General features: G+C 28.2%; 1 pseudogene; it reads right to left on the bottom strand.

The window, feature by feature from the left end:
• Positions 1-5,539: 5,539 nt before the first annotated feature.
• On the bottom strand, positions 5,540-8,056 carry LOC124839835 (exocyst complex component EXO70H1 pseudogene; annotated as a pseudogene).
• Between the last annotated feature and the right edge of the window lie 5,910 nt (positions 8,057-13,966).

Below are 13,966 nucleotides of genomic sequence, written 5' to 3'. Positions count from 1 at the left end.
TAATTAAAAAAAAAAGTGTAATAACAATTTAGTAAAAGGTTTATATTCATAAAATAGTCTTGGATGTCATATAAAATGAAAGGGAGAGAATAGATCCTTAAGCAATATGTGCTCTCTATGTTAGAATAGGTCAAATTTATAACCTTACAAAGTTAAGAAACAGGTCAAATTTATAACTTTACAAAGAAACATTCCCTGTAATTGAATAACTCTTCTCTTACACTTACTTAAGGAAATGAGATAAGCAATTTCCTATATGTATAACATTGTTCTCAGTGCGTATATGACTAATGATCAACAAAATAACTTGCAAAAAGTTCTATTTTAATTTTGATTACATATATCATCCAATCAATCTCGTTAAATTGGTGAGAGAATAAATCAATAAAAGTCATTGTCAAATAACTTATTTCGGAAATGATACTGTAACGAGTTTCGTATGATTAATTATCCTCACTTAATTTCTGGAAATTCCTCTGTATTTCTCTATATATAAACCATTATTTTAATATAGTCAATTAAAGAAAATTTGTTTGACGTTCATTTCATAAGTTCTTCTATGGTCCTTAAGTTCAGCCTCCCATGCGTGACCTCCATCAATTAACTATGGCTAAAATAAAAGTTAGAATAATCAAATAGAAATTCAAGCAATCAACGTTAATCGAAGAAAACTAGAGGATAAACAACATTGAATGTTCATCACACGCGTATTAAAATATTATTTAAAAATAAAAAGGCAAATAATTTACGAGCAGACTATACTTTTCCTACAATTTTATAATAAATTTGTAGTGTAATGATTCAAGTCCTCAAAGTAAGTCTTAAAGAAGTTATTTTATATTCAATTCATAATAATTGCAATATTATGTTGATAAAAATTAAAAATAAGATTCCATAGTTGATAAATTCAACAGTGTTATAAATAAGTATTATCTTGGAATTTTGTTAAAATTTGGTTAAAGAACCCTATGAATTTATTTGTATTAACTTAAATTTTTGTAATTAGGCTCATGAGTTTTATTAGAGTCTATGATTTGGCTCATATTTGCTTCCGTTTTTAAACTTGTGTAAGGCATAGTTGTACTCAAAATTTCAAGGGTCTAGTTTTCGGTTTTTTCCCTTTTTTTTCACTCTACTTTTGTTTTTTAATCTTTTGATATTCTTCTTTCTGTTACACTTCTACTTTACAACGAAGAACAAAACCTATAAATGAGAAAATCATGGAATCAAGATCAAGTATTGTTTTTCGTTCAGAATTTGTTCTTCTCTTACTACTATAAAATTATGAATAAACAACGCTTAATAAACAATATTTTTTTAAATAAGCGTTATAACTCAATATACAAATCAATAGAGAATGTTTATTTAAAATAGCATTATCTATTGGAATAGTAATAGACAACACTCCATTAGAAAAACACTATTTATATTGATTTATATTATTTTTTTAATTAATAATTTGAAATAAATCAATAGAAAACACTTGTTTAAAAAAGTGTTATCTATTATGATATCATTAGACAATGCTTTTGTAAAAAAACATTTTCTATGATTTATGTTTATTCTTATTTTATCACATCCACAAATTATAATAGTTTTCACATTATTGTCAAATTAAACTTTTTACTTTCCTACTCCCATTTCATTTTTAGTTTTCCTTCTCCCCTCTCCTTTTTAACGTTTTCAGCTTTCATCTCCAAATTAGAAGGTTCCACAGAGTTTCATTCTCATGTTCATATTTTTGAATCGTTGACACACTAGTTGCCTTCTATTACTGTAAGTCCATAAAACATCAAACACTTCTTTTTTTCTTTTCGCCCCTTTTTATCTTTTCGCCTGTGTTTTTACTATTCAAAATTCTTTCAATTTCCTCTCTTTGCTTCACTGTGATGTTCTCTCGTCATCTTCACTAATAATAGCATATTCTTCACTGAAACAATGAGCAAACATTATATTATTGGGAATATTCAACAACAAGGCTTCGGGTTGTGTTTGATTTGGCAGGTTCTCAAGGTAGGGTTTGCCTCAAGAGGATGTGTCTCATGGTATGTGATTCAAATTAAGGTTTTGGGAACCTCTTAAAATTTATTAATGAAGAACTAGATGTAGCTAAAGATTGAGTGAATCAGTATAAAAACTTTAACTTATTGCTTTCTTACTTTAAATACTACTCTTAAGTTTCCAATGTCATCATATGAAAGAATTTACTTATCTCACATACATAGTGTCTAAACATAGTTCACTTATGCAAACTATTATTACAAACCATTAGATGTTGTCTTTGCGAAAATATTTTGAAAACATTATTCACCTCCTCTAGTATTTTCTTGTGTACTTCAAGGTGACTCATTGTGAATGAGATGTTATTGTAACACAAGAGAGGGGTGATTATGATGGTGATGTTGAAGGTGAGACTGACATAGACCAAGACGTGTGTGACTATGAACCTACACAAGGAGGAAGTTAATGTTTGTGGTGGGATATAACTATCGATATAACTGTTGAGTGTGATATAGAAGATGAGTTTGGAGATGGAGATTGATTTGGTAATGTGGATGTTGAAGTGGAAAGTATTTCATAAGAATTTAGTGGACCATCATGGATTGAGTTGTCAAACAACAATTTTGATGATAATATAAGTTATGGTAATGAGAGATGTTTGTCGAATGATGACTGACAACCTGAAGAATCACTTAGTGCAGTAGATAGTAATGATGAACATAATGAGGAAGAGGGTTATGGGAAGTTCATAACATTTTGTATGCCAAAAAGTATAGTTGGTTTTAAATGGGAAGTAGGGACGTATTTTGCTCAAAAGCAAGACATTTTAGATGTCATCAAAACCTATTAATTGGAAAATGGAATAAATATAAAATTTGTTAAAAACGATGAGAATAATAAGGTCAAAATGTGTGGGTGTAAAAGGATAATGCCTGTGGATGACATATTGTGTTTGTATGAAAATAGTTCATATGTGGCAGTTGAAGACTATTGTAGATAGCCATACATATACTAAAGATTAAAATCTTCACTTACTTAATGTGAAATAGTTGAACAAGAAATTGGAGAAAACCGTGAGAGAAAATCCAAAAATAAAGGGAGTGAAAATTCGAGAAAAAATTAATAGAAAATAGAACATTAACCTATCTAAGTATACAACTTATGGATGAAAGTCATTACTTTATATTAGCTTAATGGGTCATTCAAAGTCTATTATATATATATGATTATATTCATTAGTTATTAGTTCGAAATTCAGGATGGACAATAAACCTAAAAGATGAGGAGAATGATGGTGAACTAATTTTCAAAGAGCTTTATACATATCTCATGAAAAAATAGTTTTATCTAATAAGGTCAATAATTTGTATGGATGGAGCTTTTTTAAAAATAAAAATACGGTAGAGAGTTGTTAGGAGAGAGAGACTGTATAAATTATTTAAAATAATTTTTAATTGAAAAAAAAAATGGGAGAAAATCGAAAAGGGTAGATTAAATATACTATAGAAAATGTTGTTGGGTGAGATTAATGGTAGAAAATGCTGTACGACAGCATCTTTTGTTGTCAACTTGTCCAGAGTTATATAAAACCCCATAGTTGACATGCTGAACGTTAGATGACATTACTTTCTTTCAGATGGATTAACAATAAGTTCCCAAAATTGCTAACTTCGAAAGCAACAGTTCAACGAAGTCGTAGTTCAAACAACTTGTTATCAAAATAAAGTTAAATAAAGTTAACCTTTTTTCGTATACCATTGAAATATCCGTTTGAAAATCAAACCTATACACGATTATGCTGACTATCTTAGCAAAAATATAATAAAAAGACATTCTAAATTATTTTCTAATTGGTTTTGTTTCATCTGATAAATACTAAATGTATATTTAACGACATGAAATATGTTTACTTTCCATTTAATATAATGAATAAATTATTATTTGCTATGAGTTTAAAAAATATTAATATGACATACAAAGGTAATCATAGAAAGAATTTTAATTAATTCGGTTTGTTTATAGAGATATTTATTTTTATGTTTAAAATTTAATTTAGATATTTAGATATTTAGATATTTACATTTGTTCCAACTTTATATGAGACTTCATTATATTTAATTTTTCAAAATTATTTATGATTACAGTTTTGTTTATACATCTTGATTCCAAACAAACATATGTCTAAATAAGAATAGAGTATGTATATATAAGATTATCTAGTTTTGTTATAATAAAAAACCCTCTTTGAGGATCTTTACTAAATTTAGATTGTCTAAATTGGTTTTACACCTATGAGGATCTCAAAAAAATACTATGTATATATAATTTTGATAAGTTTAATAATAATAATAATGATAACATTTTATTTAATATATCATTTTTAAATTAATAGTTGATGATAGAAATTAACACAACAAATTATTATATTTATACATCAATTTATTTTATTTTTTTCATTTAATATTATTAAAATATTATTAAATATAATTATATAAGCTTTATTATTATTATTATGAAAAAATTACTATTACTTATATTTCAAATAATTAATAAAAATATTTTATAAATATAAATATTATAACAATAACAACGATTGTTATATTATGGATAAACAAAGTAGATGCTTTTTTCATCTTATGATCATCATAAAGGAAATCTTTGCATTAAGTAAGCATGAATATACAAGTAATATTACATGTTTTAAATTGAATATGGGAGGGGTGTGTATTTACTTACACACATATCATTTTCCTATTCTCATTATTCGAATCTTTCTTTTTTTATATACAATTTTTTTTCTCTAAATTGATTTATTCATTCCATATTTCTCAAATTCAGTCAAATATCCGAATTATTTTGTTTTATAATTATAACTTTAATTACATTTTTTTATGATTTTATTCAAACGATAGATTGTATTTTAAAAAACATATACCTCCATTTTATCTTACTAAATTGTGAAAATTATTAATTTATTAGGTAAATTATTAATCTCTTTTTTTTCATATGAAAAATCTTTTTTCTACATAAATTTTCATTTTCCCAGAACAAGGCTAATGAAAAAGAACAAGAAAAATAAAGTTGCTAGTTGAAGAAGATTTAATAATGACCCAGTTGTGTGTGTAGAGTGCAGCAACCCACACTACAAATGAAAAAAAAAAATAGATAAAAATTACACCGATTATAATGAACAAGTATAAAAAGTGTTTTATTTTATTATCATTTTGTCATTTTAGTATCACTTTTTCTTGTCTTCTAGTTTATTTGAGAGTTTTCTGAATATTTTAGCTCCATAGGATAAATCAAACACTTACATTAAAAATTGTTTATCCAACAAACATGTATTATTAATTCATAAATCTTTTTAATAGAATCCCAAACTAAGGCTGATCTATATTTAGATGTGTAAGCACAAATTATTACTACAAGATTTTAGCCTTTGTGAAACACTTTTCCTATTTGCATTAAAAAACATGAACCGTTATTCTTTTATCCATTATATTACATTATATATTACAAGATGCTCGATAGCTGTATAACGAAGATCAAAATTCACCATTATTAGTGGCACATAAGTGTTTGTAATATATTAAAATGTAATACTTAACTTATATAGTTTTAAACAAAACAAAAAGAATAATTCACAATATCAACATATTACACTCAGGAATTTAGTGTAAATGTCTCATGTAACTAAACTGGAGTGATTATAATGTAACTTAAAATTCCATACCCATCATTGGAACCTTTTTCTCTTTCTTCCGGAAAAAATCAGCGTCTCCCCATTGTATGTTGTAACCCTATTACGTGAACAATGATCGGATAAGAGGATCCGAATATAATCATTGCACCATTGTAATAATGAGACACTTTTTCATTTGCATTTCTTACAGAATTTTTTTCTTACAAAAAATGAACTGTTTTCTTCAGTGGAGCTTGATCTTCCCGCGGGAAAAAGGTTCAGCATGTAATTCTCAACATCTTCAGGGGTAAATATGACATAGTCTCTCATTTCCCTCACCGATCCCACTGAATTACGGAGCGTTTCATACATCTCGCGGTACATAGGGCTTATTTTTCTTGCGAGTGACGCCTTCGTCTCTTCACGAAATTCCTGCTCCGGAATGTTAAACGCGTTCTCTTTCCGGTAAGCTTTCTCGAATTCTAAATTGAAATTCCCGAACATAGCCCTCGCTTCCGCCGGCGACATTTCCGCCGCTGTATTTTCCGGCAAAGACGAAAGCACTTTCCCCCATGCTACTCTCTCGTAGTTTGCCATCAACTTCTTCACCTTTGCCTCGTGATTCAAAACCCAGTCGTCGCCGACAACGTAAATCAAGTTCGAGGTTCGGACCTTGGCTACCACGTGCCGGAGATTGTTTGTGAGAAACAGGTAAGATAACGAAACCTCCTTGCAATGCCTCGACTTGCCGTCGATCTTGCAAAGAAGGACTAGAATCAGCCTCGCCATCTGCACCGAGAATTCCGTCGCCGTTGTCGTGGAGTTGTCAGATTGTGGACTGTACAAGTAAGATTCCGGTAACGGCGACCTCGATGACGGCGGCACGTCGAAGAAAATTTCAGATAGCACGTTGCTGTAATCAGCGAGTGTAGACAAGTGATTCATTACTTGCACGGTCAGGGGATGGACGCCGGCGAATTTTGAAATAGCTTTGGAAGAGTCTTTCTGAATTGCGGTCTCAATTTCAAAGAAACTCGTTCGTACGGACTCAGAGAGTCGGAGAAGCAGAGCGTAGGCTTGAGATTTAGACGCGGTTGTTGAATCGTACGAGAATATCGATTCAATCTCCGGCCACAGTGAAGCGATCGTGGCGTACATATCAATTATTCGGAAGATCTTCTCAGGCGGGGATTTTTTCGTTCTCACAACGAGATCGGGGAATCCGAACAGTAGAGCGGCTCCGCTTCTCGAAATTTCGGCAAAGCAAGCTTCCGCGATGGATTGTGACGCACCGAAGACTTGATCGCAGAGGATCCTTTCTCCAGAGAAGAGCGTCCTCACGGCGATCTTAACCGCCTCTAACCAACCCTTGATTTTCAACTCGAGCACTTCCCAGTCCATCTTATTCACCTTCGAAGCGCTCAATTCCTCCACACTTAAGCGATACACGCCTTCGTCGACGATCGACTTTCTCATAGTCGTGTAAACGGTGACGCATTCCTTGCCATAACCGTTGGAAACCATGCAGTCGGCAATGGATTTGAGAACCGCCACGGTTTCAGAGGAAACGCGTTCGACTTCGGAGATACAATCTCCTGTGTCGCGAACGTCGTCTTCCGCCGTGCCTTCATCGTAGCTATCGGAACAGAAAGAGGTTCTAGAGGTGGTGGAGGATCTGGCGGAAACGGATTCGGGGTCGAGTTGGGCCCGGCTCATGGATAATATCTGGTAAAACTCTTTCTGGAGCCTCTTCATGGCCATTTGCATAAGTTTTTGTGCGAAGACGAGTTTCCGTGAAGACGGGTTCTGTGCAAGCAAAGCGTGCATGGTTTTATGAAGCTGGTTAACGCAGTGGATGTAGTGCATGGCCTCAGCTTTGTCGTTGTAGAAGAGAGAGGTTACTCTTCCGTACGCGGAGGTTTCAGGGTCCCATTTTAGTATCAGAGCTTCTGCTTCCTCTATGGTAGTGGAAACCATGTTTTCTTTGGTGCTGGTCGAAGGTGTTGTGGATAGAGATGAACTTGGTGCCGAAGTGTGACGGGAGAAGGTGAACGACTGCGTTTTTGGCTCCCGGCAAATTGTTCTCATTTTCGAAACACAAGAAGGTGTTTTCTCAGTGTAGTTATGCAACTTGTTCGAAAGTGTGTTTGTTTTCTTGATGAGAGGGAGTTTGCAGTGTGAATGTGTGTGCGCTTGCAAGGGCAGGTGAAGGGTATATATAGAGTTGATTGCCAAGAAACGACGCCAATGGTGTTTCGATGATGAATGTCAGATTTGACTTTTCCATTCGCTGATTTTCTTCACATGGGCATTGGTTTGTCATGATGGACTTGGTTTCGTGTTTGGGTGCGAAATTTGTTTACACGTGTTTGTGGCCTCGAGTTTTTGACCTCAGGAAATTTTGTTTTTAATTTTTTAAGAGAAATATTGTAGGCAAGTCTTCTAACACGTACACGATGACAAGATCTTGTGTGAAATAAAGTTTTGACAAAGCATACTCAGTCCAAATGTACTTTCATTGACCAAATACCATGATTTGTGAGCCATAACAAAAGCCAAAAAAAGTGGGAATTCAGACTAACATGAAATTGGAGTTTTCCACCCAAGTTATCCGTGTCATGGAAGGGACTAGAAACCAAAAGGGAAAATGAAAAGTTAAGTATTTATTTAGATACAGAGAAACAGAAACTAAAAGTTGCTACAAAATGTTAATTATATAATTATTTTGCATATATTTAAAATAGAATAAATAAAATAAATTTTTAAAAATAATTTGATACAAATATAAATTTTTAAAACATAATTTAGAATTAAAATAAAACATTATATTTCAAAATAGTAATATATATTTTTATTTTACTTTTAATTGTTAATATTTTTATAATATAAATTATTTCACTTTATTTTATTTATTATTATAATATTTTTAATTTGATTATTTACTACATTAGAATAATAGTATAAACTGTTTATGAAGGTATATTCAATTGTCTTTTTAATGTAATCCATTATATAAATAAAAAGTAATAAAATATTTATGATTTAATATACTAGGCAGAAATAAAAGTTCTGTCCCCTTTTTTATATATTTTACGACTTTATTTTTCTTACTATCTTTATCTTTTTATTGTCTTCTTTGTTCCGTGATTAGAAACAAACAGACTAAATTAATATGCTTTTTAAGTATTTATCAAAATGTGCACCTATTATTTTTATATGATCATATATTTTATGAACTTTCTCGTTAAATTAATATTTTTACTGGCTAATAAATACAGATATTTTGAATGCTTTAATTTACTTTAAAATTAGTGAATGATGAATGTTTTGTTAACCAGGATTAACAGCAGAAACACCATAAGCGGGATCTGGTGTGAAAGATGTTTTTTTTTTTTAAATGTATACCTTTTACAGTTCAAAAGTATGCTCTTTGACCTGATAATATCCTTGAGCCCAAAGAAAACTTGAAATGGTGACTCCCCTACTAGAAATAGAGTTTTCCCTCTGAGTTATCTCTAATATTTAATTTAATTTTATATTTTTTTCTTGAGTGCTTATTTTCTTAAATAAAAATGAAACATTTTTAAATTTGTTTTATATTTTTTATAATTTCTTTCATTAGATTGTTACTTTTATTGGTTATATAATAAAATCATTTTTAATTTTCTTAATTGTTTATATTAATAATAAATTTTATGAAGTTAATTTTTTTTATGATTTCCAAAACTAAAATATTTAAAGAAACATGCTTTATTTTTATTTGATATACTTACACATTTTTAATTGATATTTTTTTATTGTGTACTCTTAAGCATTCGATGTGAAAGTATTGAATAAACTCCTTCAAAATAAGACTTTGATTTACTTTAAAAACAACTATTATTATTATTATTATTATTATTATTATTATTATTATTATTATTTATTAAATATTTTAATATAATAAATATGTTTGAAAGAGATGGAGATAGCCATATTAATAAATAATAAGACAAACAAACAGAATAAGCAAGATCCCGTTTGAGATAAAAAGTTTTATAATGCTCACATATCACAATTCAAATGTGCTTTCATTGACCAAATATCATTATTAAGCCCCAAGAAAATCGTAAAACCTTCGTGTCACTTTCAACTTTCAATTAAAGTTTAAGTCTCCGAATTTTTCAATTACATATTTTTAAATTATAATCGAGACCTTCACTTTCTAAAACTTTACTAATTATTTTATAGTGACTTTAAAATTTTTTAAAAATAAAATACCAATTCTTAACTATTTTAGACTTCTTTAACATTTTTTTTAAACCTAATTTTGCAGATAGAATGAATCAATTAATTAGTCGTATGAAGATGGCGATTCAATGAACTTTTGTTTTCCATAGTTGATTTTACTTGTTTTTTTCAACAAATTAATTCATTATTTTTCGTCGTTGATTTACCTATGAATCATGTTATTACACCTTACAAAACATTCTTATTCGTGTTATAAAAGTATATAACAACTTTAAAATATTAAAAAAATATCAACGTTAATGAAATATACTGTAGAAGGGTATTAAATTTGTTATTTGTTTGATTATTTGAGTATTTGAATTTTTACGAATAGGGTTTGTTAGCAGATAATTTATTTTGGTTAGAAAGAAACTAAAAGCAACTACATTATGATGAGAATAGGTACGTCAATCAGCTGCAAAAACTAAAGTCAAATACATTGAATTTTAAAAAATGTTGAAAATGAGTTTATAATTTTTATAAACGCCGCAGGTTCTATGGTGCCATACATAATCGCTTATATAAATCGAATACGATATCAATTACTAGTTATTATAAATATTTATTATTCTTTCGTTTTAATTTTAATTTTATCTCTTCATATATTATCTTTATATTTTTTCTCTTTATTCTTCCTCTAATATAAATTACTCGTTTCCCATAAACATAAAAAGTAAACTTTAAACCTAATTCAATTTTACAAAATCAATTTATAATATAAAATTTACATTTATTTACGTATTCTAAACTTTTCTTACTCAACATATATAATCTTTTAAATATAATGAAATATCACTTGTAAATATCAAACATCTAATTATATTATGTTATTTTTATTCATTTTATTTTTCTAATAAATATTATCACTGATATTTTTCTCTCTCTCACACAAATATACATATTATTTCTATAATTTATTCTACGTATAGTTCCCTGACTTAAACGTGATGAAGAAGCACAAATACACGTAAGTGCATGCATATTACGAAAAAATTGTTGACAATGTGTCATACATTCGTAACACTTGAATAACCTGAATAATCTATCTCGTAATTTCTTTAGTTTCTTCTTTCTCATATTTCTTATTTTCTCTTGATCTCTTTCTTTAAGCATGTTCACACATATAGTTGAATGATGTGTATATTTTTAGAATGTTTAAATTAACTTTTGTAACTTATATATTATAAATTAGTTTTATTTTTAATTATGTGAAATATTTAATATATTTTTTTTCACATTAATATATACTTAATATATATATATATATATATATATATATATATATACATTTTTGTGTGTGTATAAAATCATATATTTACTGGTAAATTGATGATAAATGACATTATAAAATCATTAAATTTAGTTAAAATATTTTTTAGTATCCTTTTAAAAAAGAAATTTAAAAATAATTTTTTGTATTAAACTAATTTGTAAAGTAAAAAATATTTATATTTTATATATAATAAATTAATATAATTTGTTGATTTGGATTTCTAAGAGACATTACTTTTTCTATGTTGCAGTGGGAAATTGATACTATTCAGCCATGTGAACTGATTGTGATTGATAAAATACTGGTCTGATTGGTTTTATTAGAAGAGTTCTGTAATGTTATGTTTTGTCGTCACATCTAACAGAGAGAGTCTTCTCGATCGCCGCCGTTAATCCTTTGCGCAAATTCTAACTACAGGTGTTTTGAGAATATTCTTAAATTTAATATGCCTTATATAACAAATTTCAATTCATGCAAACACGTTTACATTCTTAACTTATATGACAATATATAATTATGCATTATTATTGCTACTAAAATATGAAAAATCACATTCGAAATTAAATAAAATATATTCTAAGAAAGAGACATGAGATTTTTTGTTAAACTATTCACTATATTCGTTCTTGTGTAAATTTTACTGAGTCTGCTTTATAATCAACTAGCTTTATAATTAGATTGTCCTTCATATTATTTTAAATTATATATTATTTTAATTTGATAATGATAAAATTGTCTTGTATTATAAAAGACAAATATACTTGAATTTATTCATTAATATTCACATCTTATCAGTCTTAAATAATAAGAATTATTTGGGGTAAATCAAAATTCTACCTTTTATTACACAACCCCACAACCTTGGTTTAGGGTGGGATCAAAATCATGCATATCACTGTAACCCCAGTCTTTGTGTGATAAAACTTCTTCAAACGCAATAATATTGCTTATTCATGATAGGTTAAAATCATATATAACACTTCACAACCCATTAGTCATGGAAATAATAAGACTTTTTCAAAGAAGGTCGAAATCATACATGTCACTATAATTATATGTATAATAAATAATTTTGTCAACTTCTGTTAATCCTAACAAAATAGCTAAGAAATTCTTTAGTGATTTGTCAACCCTGCTGAATAAATAAGAAATAAGAAATACCTATATTTAAACAAATTAAAAACTAGAGGAATGGATGAACATAAATAGAAAAGGTGAATCAAAATTTGATAACTATATAACCAAATGTTTTCTATATTTTTTTATTGGAATATTAATTATCTATAATAAAAGTAAAAGTATGGTTAATGTGTGAAAAATAGGAAAGACACAAGAAGATGAGATTGAATTATATTTTAACATCATTTTAAAAAAAAATTCATAAATATCGAATGACGAAGGTGTGGTTTGGTAGAACAAGCTTTCTGAACTTCTTTTTTATGCTTTATTTGTTTCCAATAACAACGTAAAACTCCAAAAAGACTTTTATCAATTTGTTTTTATGCAAGTAATTTCTTTTAGAACTATATGGCGATCATATTTGCTCAAAAAAACCTATTTGGGATATGTACTGAATTATTTATCAATAGATTATGCCGTTCATTATTATGTACTTTATTAATATTGGGATTTTTTCTAGTTTAATTTATATTAATAATTATTTTTTTAGAACTATATGGCGATCATGTTTGCTCAACAAAGCCTATTTGGGCTTGTACTGAATTATATTTATCAATATATGGAGTTCATTATTAATTATGTACTTGGGATTTTATTTAGTTTAATTTATATTAATAATTATTTTACTAAATTACAGATTATGTGTTCTATTAATAAATTTTGATCATAACAGGTAAGCTTGTTTTAAGAAAAATGCTATCTTGACACCCTTAAATAAATAAAAAATTATATCTTAATTTTAATAATATATAATATATAATTGAACTTTAAATTAAAAAAATAAATGAAAAAGCTATTAAAATATTATCACACTACCTGTCAAATGGCTGTTTTTTTATTGGAAGAGTGTCAAAAGTGTCACCTTTCTCATAGACACTTTCGTTTTTGCACGCAACAATGTCTCTTTAAAATGATTTTTAAAATGATATTCATGGTAATGTTCTTTCATAAGGTCTCATACATTTTGCCCATAAAAAAAAATACTCATACATATATAAGATTCGACCATGTGAAATTATTCCTACAAATACTAGCCAGAGTTTTTAGTTGTTACTGTAGTTATAGTGATCGTTAAGTGTTTTGCATTAAGTAGATTTTGAGTTTTAGTTTAAAATAGATAACTATGTTCTTTGAGCATAACTACCTCCTATACTTGTTGTGGAAAAACAAAATAAATAGAAGAATTTTTCATTATTGATAAAAAAATTTACTTATCATGAGAAAAAGAATACTTATGCGCTATTAATTATCTATAAATAATCATTTATGGATTAATTTGACTCTGAATAATGGCTAGTTGACGTCTTATTATTCTTAAAAAAGACATAGAAAAAATACTTTTAATTTTCAGATAGTTATTATTTGATGGGTTTGACAGAAACCAGAGTTTTAAATTTGTCTCCACGGTAAAAAGAACGAAGCATTAAGTTAAAAGACATTTTACGTGCTACATTTTTTATTAATTTCCTTGTCGATATTTTATATATTATTTTATTTCCATAACTATATCAAAACAATATGAATAAGTCCTTTGCCACGAGGAATATTTATTGTATATAAAC

This window comes from Vigna umbellata, chromosome 8, assembly GCF_029865625.1.
Source record: "Vigna umbellata cultivar VRB3 chromosome 8, Vumbellata_1.0, whole genome shotgun sequence".
Taxonomy (NCBI): domain Eukaryota; kingdom Viridiplantae; phylum Streptophyta; class Magnoliopsida; order Fabales; family Fabaceae; genus Vigna; species Vigna umbellata.
The sequence above is the reverse complement of the archived record's forward strand: the minus strand, read 5'-3'. Positions and strand labels throughout refer to the sequence as shown.